Source organism: Ruditapes philippinarum, unplaced genomic scaffold (assembly GCF_026571515.1).
Source record: "Ruditapes philippinarum isolate M1 unplaced genomic scaffold, ASM2657151v2 ctg323_1_1_1_1, whole genome shotgun sequence".
Classification (NCBI taxonomy): Eukaryota; Metazoa; Mollusca; class Bivalvia; order Venerida; family Veneridae; genus Ruditapes; species Ruditapes philippinarum.
In genome coordinates this window covers 54,429-74,466 of record NW_026856025.1, presented here as the reverse complement: position 1 = coordinate 74,466, position 20,038 = coordinate 54,429, and the positions used below count along the sequence as shown (strand labels likewise).

Here is a 20,038-nt window from a genome sequence, read left to right as displayed (position 1 = left end):
ATTTTCAATGTAGTTAACCAATCGGAACTAGGTCAGGCATTACTTTCTTGACCCTCAAGATTGTGGCTGATACTATGTCTCCTATAGTTTAATTGGTAAAACACCTCTGGTTTATTGATAAATCATGCAAACTAAGAGGAGTTCTGAGTTCAAATCTCGAACTTGACGGAGATTGCCGAGTTGTTACGATTGGTAGTTAACAGTAGTTCCAGCCTATTTGAATACTCTTCAAAGTGGAGGTAATGCATTAGGGTGCTAATACCTTAAGAAATGAATACATAAATTTATGTTCAGAAAATAGGAATTACCGTATTTTAATGGGTTTAATTGCCGAAAAACACCAAAAAAAAATACCGAAAAACACTTAAAATACAAAGAAATATTAAGGCTGTGATTAAATTCAGCAATATAAACAAATTTTGATGGTTATTTGATGAAATGGGTTCAAAAATATCAGTTTTAAATCGATAATATATCATAAAATACGCTGTTGAAAGTGTTCGCTGAGTCTGTGTCGCACATAGAAATGCCAAAAAACACATGCCACAGGCAATAAAAAATGTTAATTCCCATTTAAATCACTAGAGTGATTTACTACAGTGAAGTTTTCCACACTTCCGATCAATAAATTTATCAATTGTCAGCTTTATATCGAAAAGAACGCGCTATAAAAATGTTTTTGGAAACTCAACGGGTAAGCTAAAAAAAACATGGAAAAGCCGAAAAACACTTAATTACGGGCGAAAAATTGGTATAATTCCAACAAAATTAGTTTAATCTACTTTTTTCTATCTTTTAAATGATTAAAATTTACTTTCTTTTTGCAACCAGTGTAAATTAGAGAATGATTCTACTCTGCATTTAAGGCGATATGAAAGTGTAACAGTCTAGCGACAAAAACATGGTAAAGCCGTAAAACACATTTTTACGGGCGGTAAAATAGTCGTAGTTAAAACAAGAGCCGCTATTAAATATTTTTTCAACCTTTTAAATGAATAACTAATACATTTTTTTGTTACCAATTGAAAATGTCAGTGATATTATTTTATAAATACACTATGAAAGTGTTTTTCGGCTACGTAACGGTCTATCGCCAAAAACACGGAAAAGCCAAAAAAAACCCAAAAAAAAAAAAAACACATTTTATTGGCGATGAAATAGACATATTTAAAATAAGAGCTATTAAATAAATTTTTCAATCGTCTAAATGAATAAATATAACATTATATTTGTCAGCAATGTAACATATCAGTAATATTTTTGTAATAAACATTGTATGAAAGTGTTTTTCGGCTATGTTACTGCCTGGTAAAGCCAAAAACCACATTTGACGCGCGGTAAGAAAGGTATATGAATAAAAATACCCATAAAATTAGTCTTTTCAATCGTTTTAATAATTAACTTTTACTTTTTATTTTTGTTTATAGTAAAAAAATAATTTAGCAGTCGTATTATTTTTATTGTATATGAACGTACTTAGTTTCAATAGAGTAAAGAGCATATATAGAAAAGCAATAATTTATTGCTGATATAATGGCTACACATCATCTAAATACGCAGTATTTATTTTTATTATCTTATTATTTATTTCAGTGGTGAAACTTGTAGGCTGGCTCAGGGTGAGCTTTAAAAATTGTTGAATGTCGATCATCCATCTTATGTCAACTGTGGTCTGTCCACATTTAGCATCGTCGGATACCCACGGCCGAACCATTTACATTTATCAGTTATGTCATGTTAAATGTTAATCAACCATGTGTATCCGACGATGACATTTAGTTGTTGACACTCTACTGGTCATTTAGTTTGTTAACACTCTAGTGGTCACACTTTTGCCCCAATTGTCTCAAAACTTGGTAAGAATGTGTGTGACAAGTTTTGGCCCGAGTTTGAACATGGATCACCTTGGTTGAAAATCAGAAGTAGGTCACAGTAGCCAAAAATAGAAAAATGTTTTTAAGCTCAATATTGTTATGTGAATGGTCCATCTAATTATGGAAAAAAAACTTGTTAACTTGCTGTCCGATATAAATGAATTTCTTAGAAAGGTTGTATATGAAGACAAAATGTAACAATTATTGAATAATGAAAATAGTACAGTACATTTGAATTGATTTGATTATAGATTTCATTTTTAGTAATAAACGATAAAGTATTCATTTGAAAATTAATGTGTAGATTAGATATGAATACAACACACCAGTATATATTAATGCATCAAAGTACAGTACATAGATCTGTAACATGGAAAGGCTGTACAAAAAGATGTACTATAATTTGGTAATTAAGTCTTGTAGGATGATTCAATTATTTGAGTTCAAGCCAGGCCATGTCTTTTATTAGATAGCATCACTGAAGACTCAATATTACTGTTTAAATATTCTATACTGCAGTCCATTTAACGGGTGTTTCAAAAAATGATTTCTTTATTGCTCATCCATCACCTTGCCTAGCAATACAAGATGGAACATCACATCTTCCTTGTCTCATTAATAACTTTGGAAGAAAAAAGCATTGGTGTGAGTCACTTGTTAGGGACATTGACCTTGGTCAGAAGATGACCCCTATTGTTTTTGAGGTCAGTAGGTTAAAATCAACATGGCCTTGATGACAAAAATGGATTATATCATCAAGCAATGTATACTTCAGTGCTTTCAGTGCTTTGATGAAATATTTTTTGTAGTACATGTTGAACGCTATTTGGTGTAGCATTGGCTCATACACATACACTACTTGTAAAAGTATTGTTTGATTTTATAAACCTGTCAATTGCATACTGATTATACGGTCAATGTACACAATATATTAATCTTCAACTTTCGTTAGATGTGTACGCAGTAAGATGTGAATAAATTTAATTTGTTTCTATGAAATAGTTATACTGACCGTTATCGCGAAGTAAGGGTCAACTACGGATTTATAAGTCCTTTGTCCTACATGTTGCTAATTCGAGACAGCTTATGTCAATTATTTAAACATTATTGAAGCTATAATCGTTGCTATAATTGTTTTTATGTTGTCCTATTTCTTTTTGATATGTTTTGCACTTATTTGATAGAGACTATACTCTTTTTAAATAAACATGCTTTAAGAATTAAAATACATTCGGATTGAAATCAATAAATGTCATTTCAGTGCCGTAAAAGACGATACAAAATGAGACAAATCAGTTTTTCTAAGTCGCCTTATATCTGTGTAGTCAATTGTGCAAGCACTTGGCCATTTTCATTAAAATATACTTCAAAAATAAAGAAAGAATATGTCTAAATACAATGGCAAAAGAAGGGATCGAACCACAGACATCTCTTACATTGAGTAGTGCTATTACGGATGTAACGAGAACCTAAACATAAAGCTAGTGTGCCTTTTCCAAACATTAGTTATATACTCCATATTAATTCTCGTAAACTATACGGACAAAACCGAAGTGGGATAAATATTTAAATGAGTTCTATAATGTCTTCATAATTGACAGGTCAATAAAACCAGACTATACTACAACACTTAAAACAAGTACTTACACACTAATCTCATAGTCATTTTACAGTTATTAAGGTGATTCCGCTTTGTCAGCCATGTTCACTTAGGACAGACTTTGTGAAAACAAACATGGCTGACAAAGCGGAATCACCTTAAAACGATATACCATGTGACAAAATCATGTATGCATTCACAGCGGCAGTATTCAGACGGACATTTTTCTTTTTGAAAATAGTGATCTTGGCCATTATATTGATTTATACAATGAAAGCGATCATAAGCGATCTATTTAGCAAATTTTCATTTCCAAGAAAGTACAATAAAACATCAGCATCAATTAATGGATGACTATAATAAGTTGTGTCAAATCTTGGTTTAATAAACTCAACAAAAATATAAACCTGACACTTTATTTCTTTTAAATATTTTCTAATTTATGATATAAATCAAAACATGTGTAGTGAGTATTCATGTACTATAGATACACTATACATGTTTTTTTGTTTTGACCGCGTATTATCAGTAGAATGCAGCTAAGCGTAAAATTTCAGTTTTTGCTTGTGAACCCCGTGAATGCTGAACGATGTCTGATAGAGAGTGATGTAAGGCACTATAGATGCGTTCAGTAACAATTTAGTGTTATTCACACCTAAAGTTGATAGCTTTCACAATGCCACGTTATTCAGAAGCAGAGAGAAATCAGGCAATAGGAATGCTGCTGGGTGGACGTGAGTAGAACGTTTAACTGCTGTCGCAACACAGTTCTTGTAATACGCTATAGACTTACAGGTGATGTGCACGATCGTCCAAGGTAGGCCATGGGTAACTACCCAAAGGGACGACCGTTTAATTGTTTTAACTCACTTACTTGACAGGTTCCGACCGGCGACCTTGACCGCGGCCGCGTTTAATGTAACTGCACAAACCATTCGCAATCGGTTGCGCTCACAACAACGCCCGATTAGAGCGCGACACCCACATACAGGCGGTATTCTCACTTTACGCCATCGCCAGGCCCGTATTAGGTGGGCACATGCGCACCGTCACTGGCGGCGACGTGACTGGAATACTGTCCTGTTTTAAGACGAGTCTCGTTACAATCTCAGTCATGCCGACGGCCATGTAAGAATTTACCGTCGAAAGGGCGAAAGGTTTGCACCTGTCTGTGTTAGACAGTATGATTGTTTTGGTGGTGGAAGCGTCATGGTATGGGGCGGGATAATGAGTGGGCAAAAGACCCGGCTAATTGTTATACACGGCAACGTAAACGCCAACGAAGTCTTGAATGCCGAGGCTATTCCGTTTATGCAAAGAAACGGTCCTGTTGTGTTTAAACAAGACCACGCCCGTTCTCACACGGCGAGGATAGTTCGCGCTCGCTTAGCTGCAGCCAACGTCAAATCCATGCAATGGTCAGCAATGTCTCCAGATATGAATCCTATAGAGCATATCTGGGATGTTCTTGACAGAAATGTCCGACGACATCACGCCCCACATAATATCCTCCAACTGACAAATGCATTGATAGCGGAATAAATAACCTTGTTCACTGTGCATATCCATATCGGTACCCTCTTTGCGAAATCTGCTCAAACGGTACCCTCTTTGAACATGCACAGGTCATTCTCTGCTAAAAACAAACCAGCGATGGATAACAATCCAGTAAAATTTCATTGTAATAAGGAAAGGAGGTATGACACGTAGAAAAGATGTATACCACGAACACTAGAATGTTTTATTTATGTGCTGATTAGTCATCTGCCCGATTTTCATATACTGCAACTTCACAATAAGCTACAAGAAATCGACATGTCTTGCCTCGCACATCACCTCGACATATTTTTCGGGCTGAAATGAACCTGTGGCTTGATTATATATGCATCATACATATTTAATATGTTCATATACATATCATCTTCGGACAAATGGCAGTATATTGTCAAAAATAAATGTAAAATTCATAAAAACACCCTACTTTCGGTTTTGCAGCGGCACGGGCTACCTCTCTTCATTTGAATTTTTATATCACAGGTACCCTCTCATTTTTGAACACATAGGTATCGCTGAGTATGTAATATTTACATAAAAGTAAGAAATATTACATACATACTTAACGATTAACGCAAATAAAAGCATGTGTCGTGCTTTGAGGGTATTAATGGTAGCCAAATTTCAGACCCTGATGTTCTTATTTGCAAATGCCGAAAGTAGTCCAAACTCCTCGAAGCGGTTACTTCCCTTCATATGTACATTAACGCCGAAAAATTAAGGGGAGATCACTGCGTAAAGATTGTCAAATGACAGACGCATTAATTTTCGTAACGAAAAAATAGTTCCCGATTGGTCGAAGATTTTTAATATTGTGTTATTCTTATAGATATACATAGAGGATATTTGTTTGTTTGTGTGTAGGATGAAATGTTATTTCATCGAGTGGGCTTTTAAAACAGTATTGTTTATTGAGAAAACTGTTTTTAAAGTTCACGAAATGAAATAAAAGGATATGATATTATGTTATTTATCAATTTCAGCTTTGCTTTTTCTTCAAACAGCCTGACATTGTCAGAATTGTCAGCAAAAATAAAATTGAGGTACCACATGGGGAAAATCTTATAAAAGTAGTTTCGTCATTGAAAAGTTTGAAATTATATTTTGAAAATTTTCAGTGTGAAATTATCAAATATAGTTTTCACGGATAAATCAGTAAGCTACTGAAAAGCATAAAATAAATGCTTATATTCAGCTCCATGATTATTTACTTTAGATTTAAACAACGGGTTTACCGTGAACAAAATATACTAATCAAAAGTTCTAACGCTCATTATGATTTGGGACTATTTTTTAGAAAAACGGTAAAATATTCGATTCCAAAATTTTTATTGAAATAAATTCATTCTATCCCAAAACAAAATGCAAAAGCAAAACAAAACAATCCCAACAAATAAACGAGAAATCGACTTTTCCGTATCACAAGGGTCAGTTTCAAAAGTAACAAAGTCAATAAAGTGTATATCCGCCTCTAGCAACAACTGTTGCAATACATCTGCGGCGCATGGAGTTTATGTAACGTGTAATTGTCGGAACGGGGATGTTCTGCCATTCCTGAAGCAACGCATTCTCAAGGTCTTGGAGTGTTCTAGGCGCAGCTAGACGTTGACGTACACGACGTCCGAGCTCATCCCATAAATGCTCTATGAGTGAAAGATCAGGAGAACATGCAGGCCACGGTTACACGTTAATATTGTTTTGTTGCAAATGTTGCGCTGTGATTCGTGCCGGGTGGGGTCTTGCGTTATCTTGTTGGAAACTGACGTCATTGTGTCGATTTATAAATGGTATGACAACGGGATTTAAGACATTGTTTATGTAACTTTTAGCATTCATGTTCCCACGAATGATAACGAGGTCCAATTTACTCGTAGATGGTAACGGCAGCGATGCGCTCTGCAGGTCTTGTGCGATTCCGCATCTGGGATGTTTCAAGTCTATTATCTTACATTAATATTGACAAAACCACAAAAATAAAAAAAAATATAAAAATAAAAGAAAGTACCTGTAGCTTGAAACTGTCTGTACAGTCTACGTATTGTACTCTCAGCACATCTTATTTGCCTCGCTACATTGCTTACGCGCGCTCCGGCTTGTAACATCCCAATCGCACGCTCTCTTTTTTCAATCCTTAGTTTTGGCATAATTACGGAATCATTCAATAAAATGGCTGTTATGACTACATGTGGGTATACGCTAAGAAGTGTTTTGTTCGAATTTTATTGATTGAAAATTCACATGAAGCGATTATGCACGAGAAAAGCGATTTTGACTGACCAAGCGTGTGTGCTCTCAAGCATGAAGCTATTATAAAACGTACGTGTAGTTGATATTATATACGTGTGGTGAATATTTCATATGTGTACATTTCCTCGTTTTGAAATAAAGTTCATTTTAGACGAGCGTTAGAACTTTTGATTAGTATATATCGAAATTAATAAAGGTTACAAACTCTAATTAAAAATAATATGGTATTCTTCAGGCTGTCATTCTTATAACTCCCCGTGGTCTAGGGGTTTACACGCTGGTTTTAGAAGCGAAAGGTCCGGAGCTCGAAACCCAGTTCAGGCAACTCATTTGTTAATTGATTAAGCAAAATAAACATTGAGTTGAATATCAATGTTGCAATTAGTCTTATAACCAATATACTATAGTAAAACACTAGAAACAGAATTTGGTGACAATTTACAAACACATTGGTTTATAATCTCACAACCTTCACCTTTCTGACATTCTGAGACCCAAACAAATTCAGCGCCTTCTGTGCTTTGATTACATTTCCGTCATCGATTTTAATAAATAAAATTATTCACGTTTCCCATTGTTATTTCATTCCAGTCCGTAGTTTAGTTTATGCTTTGATAAGTCTACAACATATTTTGTTTCATGCATATTTTATTACATTGCACGGTTTTCACGTGTTTTGTACCAGTGTGTAGGTATATATTCGGTGTTTTACTATTGTTTCTCACTCGAGGCAGTATTTGACAGCTTTAAACACGTTCTTTAGAGTTATAGTTATTCCCTCTTCCCGCCCTCCCAGTTTCTAAGAAAGGATGCTATTTAGTGGTTTTCAGAGTATCGTTATAAAAAATTATGTTTTCATTTATCATTATTAATATAGTTTCAGTATTTTTCAGGTTTATCGTTGGACGAATATGCATATGGCTTTCCGAATTCAGCTATACAAGATACTATCTACAGGATCCAATGGAACTGTATACCTGAAGAGATTTTAACACGATCCAAACTACTTGCATTTATTTGTTGAAAGTTGTCAAATACAATGCCTAAATCCTATTCTGTTGTTTTGGTTTCTTTCTAGTAAGATTATAACATGGGATAAGTGAATAATTGTTTTACTCACGACACAGAGTGAGTAATAAAATATACACTGTCAGGTTTCTATTTTTTCTGATTTGTACAGTAAAGGTAATTGACATACCAGTTTAGAATGTACGCATTTTTTCACAAATCAAACAGATAAATAACTTAGTTCACAAAAAGAACATCATTTACTATATTTGTAGATTGTCTTATCTAGGTCCGCGTTTAAGATTTAGATTTTTAAATATGTTCAAATATAACCGATGTTTAAAGCTACATTAAATAAATATGTAAAAATATTTTGCCGTCGTTTTAAACCAAGCATTCTGCACTTTCATTAACCTTTTTAAAAGTACTGTTGTAAATCTCATCAAATATTGTTTATAAATTAGGATTTTAAACGGAAAACGCCACGGTAACATACGAATTTTAACATGCAAATGAAGACTGTAATCAGCTCGTGTATGCGCTACGTCACAGTTTTATAGTTGCTATCCGGAACACAGCAAATATGATATTTTCTTGTGCAAACACACTTTAACCGTTTATGCTTTAAGGTGCACTAAGCATGGGGTTCAGAAAAAAGTAATCGTCACATTAAAAAGATTAAATTTGTATGAAAACATCCGTTACAATGCGGAAATATACCGTTAAATTAGGACTGCTACTTATAGTCATGTTTGTTGATTTAATATTGATATGTACGGATGATCCGAAGGCGGAGTTTCTCATGCAAACAGAAATTGTACTTCCTATTTCGCCACAATGAGGTTGTCCATTTTTATGCTTATAAAACTCATTTTGGTTGTCCGGACACCAAAATAAGATCTGGAGTCGATATGAAACCCAATTTATTAATTAAATGTCACTATTTCTGTTTTTATGAAATCTATTAAATGCAGCTTTAAACTAACAGGTCTTATTTTGTAAAATATTCGAGACTGAATTACAATTTTACAAATCAATTTCCAAATACATGGTAAATGTTATCGGCTATTCATTTTATTGTCAGTAAAGTCTAGTGTAATCAGAGCAGATCAATATGTGAAGATATATAAATATATTTGGACGAAAACATTAAAGAAAATTGATTTTCGGTGTGTATGTAGACTAGTTTGACAATATATAGAGATTAAGAAGGTTTAAACATAGTTTCCTACTGAATGCCAAGTTTATGTTAAATAACGTGTAGTCAAAGGAATTCTGTACAGGCTAGTGTATTATTTTTTAACTTGTTGATCATATTTTTCTTTTTATAATTTTCTGATATTTCAATTTTGTTATGAAAAATATACTATAATATAATTTATTGTGAAAATGTATTAAAAAGTAAAATAAGTATATTTTTGTTAAACTTAATGTTCTTAATTTTCTTTGCTCAACTGCCTCAATTTTAATACCCCGGTAAATATACACGTACATGTTGATTAATGAGTGTTTATTTCGTAAGTAAAAGATGAGCTGAATTATTTTGATCAAAAATAAAAATAAATATGCTTAGCTTTAATAACTGATAAGTATAATTTAATAAGCTAGAATTAAATGCTATCTTGTTACGCTGCCAAATGCATTGTATAAGTACTGTATTGATCAAGAGTGGATTTGTGTTCAGTTTTGACTGTATACTCAAGGAAATATACTAATTCTTAAATGTTTTCTATAATGAAATAAAGCAGTAGCTGAAATGTTCGGTTTATAATTTTGCATCTTCTCGGCTTCGGATAAGGACAATTTCGATCTAACCAACGCTAAGAAACAAATAGTAAGTAAATGCTGGGAGTTGTTGACTAAGTATATTCCAATATATAGAGTAAAAGTTCAATTTATAGATTTAAAAGTATACTGTACATCATTTATAGTTTTATTATTACAGAAAGTACAACATGTCTACATTAATTGGTTGACATTAATTCGGATTTGTTTATTATTCTACATCAGTGGGCATTTTTAAATTGCTTATTTTTTGTGAGACATATTTTCTTTTTATACATTATCAAAGATAACACTGTCATCTAAAACCACGTGGTAGAACTACAGCTCGAATTCGCTATTCCTTTAATTATCTGTTTACATCAATATCGACAAATAGGGGTGTCGATATTTCTTACACAAAAACATACTATTTATTGCCAAAGTCCACATGGACAATGGATGATCCTTCATCAAGTTAGCTTAATAGCGTAGTGGTAGAATGTTCGCTCCGTGAGTGTAGAGGCCCTGGTTCGAGTCCTTGAAAAGCCAGTTTTTATTTCCTTTAATTATTTGTTTTGAGATATTTTACAACTAACAAGATTTAAGTCCTCTTGAATTTCGTACACGCAAGGCTTTTTGAGAACATTAAGTTTCACACAGATTCGCATTCAACAGACAGAGTTTAAGTCAACAAGTCAATAAATGACTGAACAAATACACCGTGGGTAAGCAACTTTGGTCATGTGACCACAAAAGTCAACGTACACGGCCAAAATAGCTCGGCTGAGGTTTTTTTTTTAGTGATTATTTTTCTGTCCAGCCGATTTAAATTATGCTACATAGCCTACCGACCGCGGCAGTTCCGATGCTTTCTAAAAATGTATTTAGTTTCGTCTAACGTATTGTATTTTATGAGAACATTCAAACAATATTTGCAAATTGTCGATGACAACGTACACACTATTGTGTAAAAAAAGTATTGATGAAAACTTAATAAACGATACGCATGTCAGTTCTAAGTAAAATTTCAGGTCTTAAAATATATAAGTGAATGTTTAAATGAAAAAAGAACTGGTTTCCTGCTGTCATTTTTTTGTATTTATTTAAGAATTGACCAACTTACAGAAATGTCAACGACAACATACTGTCTAGAAAATGTCAACGTACACACTCACAATTTAGTTTGATAGTGGTCTGAACATGAGGCTGCAACTTCGAAATAGGTGGCTTTTTCTAACAAAAAGCTAGTTGGCTTCCTATTTAGATTGCCCTCTCAAACTGTATATTAGTACAGGTTTATACAAGGAAAAAAGTTGCAAGTACATTCATATCATAATAAATGTCGATAAAAATAAGCTTAAACAACCTTTAACTTTTTTATAATGTTATTTATTTGTTATTTTGTGGTTTACTTTTAGAAGGAAAAATCCAGTTACTCAGACTGCTTAATGATTTGTTGAACTGTATTAATTTAGATCATTTTATAGTCATTTAATAACGTAAACAGCCAGAATAAGCGTCTCTTGCTCAACCAACCTAGTGCCTTCTGTAGCAACAAAAGTTGACTAGGTTGAAAATGACGCCGAGTGACTATTTTATAGGTTCAGCAGTTATGTCACTTTTACCCTATGATTACATATAACGTTATATTAACATTATATTTTCAATGATATATCTCCTTGCACTAGTTATGTAATTGCCACATGTTATAGACATTGTTATTTAATACATGGGCTAGCTTAATAGACGTGATATGTATTTTTGCATTCACAGTTTTCTTTGCCCTTGTTGTTTCACTGCAAATTTTGCCAACCATGTCTGCTAATTTACAACTCTATGATATGTATTTAACAAAAATGCTCAAGTGCCTTACATTTTAATAATTTGCATTGCAATCAAAATTTTAAATTCAAGCAAACCATTTTATTTGAGCAAAATGTCGATCAATATATATTGTGGCATTTCTATGACATATGACTGTGGTACTTGATATAACTTTATAACTTTTTAAATGTTTAAACAATGTCATTGATTCATATCTATAGCTCATACATTGCGCACAAAATAGGATGGGTAAATTTATTACTAGAAACCATTTTCCGGTAAATTTATAACTAGTAACCATTTTCCGGTAAATTTATTACAAGTAACCATTTTCCGGTAAATTTATTACTAGTAACCATGTTCCAGTAACTGGTTTCTTGAGCAGTAAAAGCATTTTACTACAAACTTGGTACTTGTAACTAACAATTTAACAAAGGGTAATTGGTTGCCTTAAGCAACCTATAAAATGGTGAATTGTTTATAAGAATTTTTTTACATAACAAGTGCAAGTAGATATATTCTTGAAAATAAAATGTTAATAGAACATTAGTGATGTAATCATAGAGACCAAGTGACGCCACTGCTGAAAAACCGATAAATATAAAATTGTAACTCGGCGTCATCGTCAACCTTGGACCCTTTTGCTGCCACGGAAGGCACTAGTTGGCAAGAGACCCTTATCCTGGCTGTTTACGTTATTAAGATGACTGTAATTAGATCTATATTGTAATACGATCTATATTAATACAGTATAAAATATAAAAACGGCTGTTTCAGCTAATCATTAGGCAGTCTGAGTAACTGGAAATTTGTCTTCTAAAAAACAAAGTACAAATAAATAACATAAATAGGTTAAAGGTTAACTTTAATTGTTTAAGTTTATTTGCGACGAAATGCACTCTAAACTATTTCCTTTGTAAAAAAAAATGTAATTATATACAATTTGAGAGGGCAATCTAAATTGAAAGCCAACTTTTTGTTGGAAAAAGCCACCTATTTCGAAGTTGCAGCCTAATGTTCAGACCACTATCAAACTAAATTGTGAGTGTGTACGTTGACACTTTCTAGACAGTATGTGTACTTTGACATTTCTGTAAGTTGGTCAATTCTTAAATAAATACAAAAAATGACAGTAGGAAACCAGTTCTTTTTTCATTAAAACATTCTCTTATATATTTTAAGACCTGAAATTTTAACTGCCGCGGCCGGTAGGCTATGTAGCATAATTTAAATCGACTGGACAGAAAAATAATCACTAAAAAACTTAACTCAGCCGAGCTAATGTGGCCATGTACGTTGACATATGTGGTCACATGACCAAAGTTGCTTACCCACGGTGAAATAGCAATAGAAGAAATGGATGTATACAAATGAGCATAATTTGTTGAAAAAATGTGGCTAATCGAATTAAGAATTTCAAATAGAATAAAATTAACAATACTATTCAATTGTGCAAAACATTTAGTTTAGTTAATTATGGATTCATAAAAGAGGAAATCAAAATTATAAAATATATATTCTGAAAGTTAAAGCTACATTAAAAAAATATTTAAACATATTTTTCCTTCGGCTTACAAACCAAAAACAAGCATTCAATAGTTTCGTTAACATTTTTAACAGTACATGTATTGTTGTAAATCTCATTAAAAATTGTTCATAAGTTATGATTTTAAAAGGAAAACCCCACGGTAACACTAAAGTTCGTTTACGAATTTTAACATGCACATGGATACTAGTATAATTAGCTCATGTATGCGCTACGTCACATTGTAACCATGTGGATCCAAGCAAATATGAGACATTCTTGTGCAAACAAACTTTTACCATTTTAGTTTCACGGTGCATTAGCCCTGTCGTTTACAAGAAAGTAATCATCTCATAAAAATATTGCATTTGTATGAAAACATCCGTAATATATTGTCCAACAACATTGACCTGGCACTCTTGCATTTGACCCTGTAGTCAGTATATTTCGTAAATGTTACGATCTACTTGTAAAATCGATATGTAATAGAAAGAGCATCGAAACACGAGGCTATCTGAATAGTACGGGGTGGCGCAGCCCCCGAGTTTTAATCAGATTGCCGAGTGTTTTGATGTTCTTTCTCTTTTGTATCATAATCAAACATAAAATCATGCTCCCTGTTGTCACAATATGAAACCCCAGAAAAAAGGAACCAATGAAGGGGCATCTCCGAAACTATGATACAAGAATGTTATTGTATCATATAAAATATAATTGTGTATAAAAATACCACTTAAAAAGGTATTCTAATACCAGGTGTAGTAAAACGATTTGAAATTAATTTTTGTAAGTAAATTAAAAAAAAATCATAACGTGGAATCGGTAAGGAATCGGACCAGAGACCTTTATATTGGTAGTCCGACATCTATACCAATACACCACAAATCACTGACAAGTGCAGTTAGCAAATATATCGATATATACGACAGATACTGCATGGTCAGTGTTTATTTAAATGACCTTTACGACAGTTCAGTCAGTCAGTCAGTTTGAGTTTATTTATACTCGGCGCCGGTTAAACCATCTGTCCGAGAATATAGCATCCGTGCCGGTCCACTAGGGTAGTCACATCGGGGACGTCTTTTTCATGCTGAATCTTCCTGAAGCCTATTCTTCGTTCGTTGGTGGTAGAGGAGTACGACAATACTGGCCAGGCATCATGTTCCATACTGGACGATAACAAAAACGGCTCTCGTTAGCGCCAACCCTCCAGAGTTAGTCACGACAGGTCAACCAATCACCTCTGGTACTTAAGATGACTTGACCTTGACCTGCCGTGTGCCTTCTCCGCGACGTGCACGCCTCTGGAGGGATTTGGAGAAGATTACGACAGTTAATGAAGTGTCAGGTTTATATTGTTGGACAATTCGGACTGCTACTGAAAAATGTTGATTTTCTATTGATGTACGGATAACACAAAGGCGGAGTTTCTCTTGCGAATAGAAATTGTACTTCGCCACAATGAGGTTGTTAATAAAACTCATTTTGGTTGTCTGGACACCAGACCAGTATAAGAACGGGAGTCAATATGAAACATATTTCATTAACGAAATGAAGCTATTTCTTTTTTATGAAATTTATTTAATGTAGCTTTAAAACACATTAAAAAAACGAGCGTTCTAAAACACATTAAAAAAACATGCGTACAATTGCATAGTTGAACTCGAAAATGATCATAATCTGGGCGTTTCATAAGCCACTACGCTCGTCAGGTTTATGCGTTCATACACACTTTTATTCTATATTGCAATAAAAATAAAAAAAATGTAATAATTGTATAACTTGCACAATCCATTACATCATAATGGTACGACCGGATAATGAAAACGTTATCTTGTTGACAGCAGTTTTTCATGTGGACCGAAATTTGATAATCGATACAGCTGTGCTGATTTATTGGCATTTTAGAGCTAAAATATTCTATATTTAGATATTTGAACTATTCACCAATGTTAACATTTTTGTGTCTTTCTTGCTGTTTAGAAATATGCTGTTTTCAACGCTAGAGTTAGACTGTTTATATTGTGTTAATTCGTCCTTTACACAACTATACCCAAATATGAGCTATTTAAAAAGTGTCCCTCATTTAAATAATGTTATAAGTTCGTCTGAAATATACGATATCCTGCTTGGGCAAGGTAAATGCCACCTATTGACATGCAAGATTTTTTCTGAAATTCTTTTTAAACTTTTGGCGATATTCAACATTAAATTTGTCGCGACGATTAACATTAATTCCCGCATGTTTTTTTTTCTTCAAGAACTAAATCTTTTTAGCTCACCTGAGCACAACGTGGTCATGGTGAGCTATTGTGATCTTCCACCGTCCGTCGTCGTGCGTCGTCAACAATTTGAATTTATATATATATTACCTATAGATCGTCTATCAAAGCTGTTCAAATTATAGCCCTAGGGTCAAAATTAGCCCCGCCCTGTGGGTCATAGGTTTTCCTGACATGTATTTAGTTAAAACTTAAAAAATCTTCTCCTCTGAATTGACAGGCTAGAAGTTAGATATTTGGCATGAATCATTGTGTAGTGAAAATCTACCAAGATTGTTTAAATTATAGTCATTGGGCTTAAATTGGCCCCGCCGCGGGGTCATAGGTTTTCCTTATATGTATATAGTAAAAACTTAATAATCCTCTCGTCAGAAGGTACAAGGCTTAGAGTTTACATATTTGGTATATAATATCATCTTTAGGTCATCTATGAAAGCTGTTCAATTTTTGCCCCTATTGTCAAAATAGGTCCCGCCCCTGGGTCATAGGTTTTCCCTGCATGTATATTAAGTAAAATATAAACACTCTTCTCCTCTGAATTGGTTAGATATTTGGCATTAACTTTGTGTAGTGGAACCAAGATTGTTCAAATTATACCCTGCCCCGGGGTCAAAGGTTTTCCTTATATGTATATAGTAAAAACTTCTTGTCTGAAGGAACAAGGCTTAGAGTATATAATATCATCTATAAGTCCTCTACAAAGTTGTTCAAATTTCCCCCTAGTGACAAAATAGGCCAAATCCCGGGGGTCATAGGTTTTAGGTTTTCCTTACATGTATATAAATTAAAAACTTGAAAAACTTGTCCTCTAAATTGACAAAGGCTAGAGGTTAGATATGTGGCATGGAGCATTGTGTAGTGAAACTACCAATATTGTTCAAATTATAGCCGTTGGGTTAAAGGTTTTCCTTATATGTATATAGAAAAAACTTTAATAAAATCTTCTTGTCTGAAGGTATAAGGCTTAGAGCTAAGATATTTTGGTATGTGATATCATCTGTATGTCCTCTTAAAAGTTGCTCAAATTTTGCCCCAATTGTCAAAATAGGCCCTGCCCCGGGGGTCATAGTTTTTTGTTATATGTATATATAGCAAAAACTTAAATTGGTATGTACTATCATCTTTTGGTCCTCGATGAAAGTTGTTCAAATTTTGCCCCTAGTGTCAAAAAGGCCTTGCCCCGGGGGCTATGGTTTTTCTTAGAGCTGTCATTGATTCAGTGCAAAGCATAGCAACGATATATTGATATCGGCTGACAAATACCAAAGATTCGCCGATAAATCGATAGTTACCTATAATAAGTTGTCTGACATTCAGTTTTATAACTGTTTAAATGATTTTAGTAAAATACATGTTGCGTCCAGTGTCTTGTTTATAAATGCCCATTGCATTAATCTTTTCCTCACCGTTTTTTGTCATCACTTAAATATTTCCTTTATGTTACAAAAGTGCAGTGTTAGACATGGAGACATGTTTCTGTATATGTCTTGGGCGAATTTTTTTGTAATTTCTAGACATTTAATTAATTAGTCAAAATTATCGATTTTTTAAAATGTGTTTCGATTATTGATCGACAAAAAATATCAACGATACATCGATATTGTTACTATCGATGACAGCTCTAGTTTTTCTTATACAGTATGTATAGTAAAAACTTAAAAAATCTTCTGAGAATTGACAAAGACTAGAGGATGAAACTGGGGTCAAAATTGTGGTTAAAAAATCTTGTCTGAAGGTACAATGCTTAGAGCTTAGATATTTAGTATATAATATCATATATAGGTCCTCTATTATAGTTCTTCAAAGTTTGCCCCTGTTGTTAAAATTGGCCCTTACACAAATTACAGTATATCTTCAGGTGAGCGCTTTGGGGCTAATGGTCCCTTGTTAACAGTAGCAGTGACTAAAGTAAACGTTCTTCGAGAGAGAACGTTAATCTCACTACTTATCTAATAAGAGTTGTCGAATGGCAGCGTGCTGGACTATTCTCAGTTACAAGAATATTTAACCAACGTAACCAATGACATTTTAATATTCTTGGGCCTGACTTTGCATCAAACCCTATAACAGACCTTGTTAGACTTTGACCTCCAAGTGTGACCTTAATCTTTGATATAAGTGTCCGGGTGTTGCGCTTGACATGTCGTCTTATTATTGTAAACATTTGCGACCAGTATTTTCAAAATCCCTTGATGAATTAGAAAGTCATAGACTGGACACATAATACACCATTATAATATGTCAGACCATGTTAAGATTTGACAACCAAGTGTGACTTTGGGTTCGGGTGATATTATTGTGAACAAGTTAACACTTGATTTATAAAAAGGTTGACCCTGACCTTGGAGGAAGGCGTCTTGGTGTTACGTACGACATTTTGAACATTTGTGCCAAGTATTTTCAAAATCCCTTGATGAATGAGAAAGATATGGTCCGGACACGACATATACCCTCCAACAGACATTGTGTGACGGACGGACATACGGGCGTACAGATAGGTGGACAGACGGACGGAGCCCGTTTCTATACCCCGCTCCCATTTTTTTTTTCGAAAAAAAAGGGGGGACAAGAACCTGGATAATGTAGAATTCTCTTTGCAATTGATACAGTACGAGTTTCTTACTGACGTAAGAATAGTTTCCTAGGATAAACAATGAATTGTCAGAGGCAGAAGCCATTGATAAATTGACGCTTGTCCTAATACGTCTATAGGAAGACACTTTTTGAAGAAAATACGAGTAATTGTTTCTGATTTATATAGCGATAAATCACTTAAAGGCCAGATAAATAAATAAACACATTTTATAAATAATAGATCTAATTGACAATAACTGTGTGATCTTGTTGAAAATATAAAAATAAGAAAATGAATACACGGCCTTACAAAATGTAAAATGTAGGCAAATTGTTTTCGCAAGTAATTTTCTGGCTTTTATTTCAATCGTACAGAATTCATTTTCATTCATTACAAAAGATGTTAAAATGGCTGCCTTATAGAGAGTCATATTTGCTAAAATCGATTTTGTCGGATCAAACTCGTTTCAAAATTGAAACCGGCACTGAGCATCTCATACGACCTCAATTTTGGTTAAATTTCCTTAGTCGCGTACTAAGCAGTATCCGATGTAATACATTACTACTGATAAGAAAAGTATGATTGCATGCCAGCAGTTTTGTGTAAGAGTAAACTATTACTTAGAACATGAGATTTTTGTTACATAAGAATTGATATTATGCTCATATTTTCATTGTCAAGTTGAGCTGAATTGACTTACTATTTCAAAAAATTGACTGTTTAGATGATGTTTGACCAACATATTTTATTGGAAAATGTTTAGGATCTGCCTAAAATAGAAAAAGACTGCCCCACTCTTTTTATAAATTGAACGTTACAGGTAAATTCTAAATGATATTAACTGAAATTTCGTTTGAGTCCGGTGGTTATATATTGTTTATGCCAAGTAAATTATTAAATCAAAAGGAATTATGGCAAAATGAAAATTGATTTTTACTCTCACCTTTTTACATTACATCATTTTATGTGGAGCTGTGTTACAACCTGAATTGTAATAAAACCGGAATTGTAATCCTGACCAGTTTTGTAATAATTTTATTACAATTCCGGTTTTATTACAATTAAGGTTGTAACAGAGCTGTTTGAAGTTTATTCTATTTTATAACAACATAATATTTATTATTTAATGTGGACTGAATGATAAAATACCAATTTATTTTGATTTTAGGGAGAACATTGAATGCCATGTTTATGTTGTTTTTTTTTTCGAAAAGAATGTCAGACAAAATAAGTGGTCACTATTCTAGGACCATAACTCTGATGTGTATTTTTGGCAGAACATTGACCCATTTTAAGCATATTTCGTTGTAAAAAGAACACCGTGCATATCCAGTAACGTTGGAATGCAAAAGTAACGCCGAATCTGTGCAACGCTATTGCTAAAACAAATAACACAGTAAGTAAATGATCCGAAATATTTTATTCTAAATAAATTTCAAATAAACGAATTAGCGCATACGACTGCTACGACATTATACTTAAAGCAGCATTGAATTTTTTTTTTCAGGAATATGTTTACTTCTTTAGATCATTCGTGAGAAAGACAACCTGATTACCGTTTTGAAAGTGACTTTTGTGTTATGTCAAACAAAAATGTTTATTTAACACATTTAAAACATTTTTTTATATTCTCTATACCCAAGGCATTTGTCAAACTACGAACTAAGTGTCGTATAACAATAGAAGAAGCTGGTTAAAATTAGATTAAGCTACTTTTAATGAGATAACCCCCGTTGCTTCAGTGCTTCATTCACGAATTCGGCGTAACCTCGTAAAAATGGTCTC

At 33.5% G+C, this 20,038-nt stretch overlaps 1 protein-coding gene across 6 annotated transcripts in view; it reads left to right on the top strand.

The window, feature by feature from the left end:
• Positions 1–9,435: 9,435 nt before the first annotated feature.
• LOC132745157 (uncharacterized) overlaps positions 9,436–20,038 on the top strand; it is a 36,842-nt gene continuing 26,239 nt past the window's right edge. For 2 of the 6 annotated variants that reach the window (XM_060733979.1, XM_060733981.1), the window contains exon 1: positions 9,616–10,117. The gene's annotated coding sequence lies outside the window, so the exon portion shown is untranslated. Of the gene's footprint in view, positions 9,567–9,615; positions 10,118–14,764; positions 19,074–19,334; positions 19,650–20,038 lie in introns of those variants that run through there. The other 4 variants (XM_060733984.1, XM_060733980.1, XM_060733983.1 and 1 more) reach the window with 4 other exon arrangements.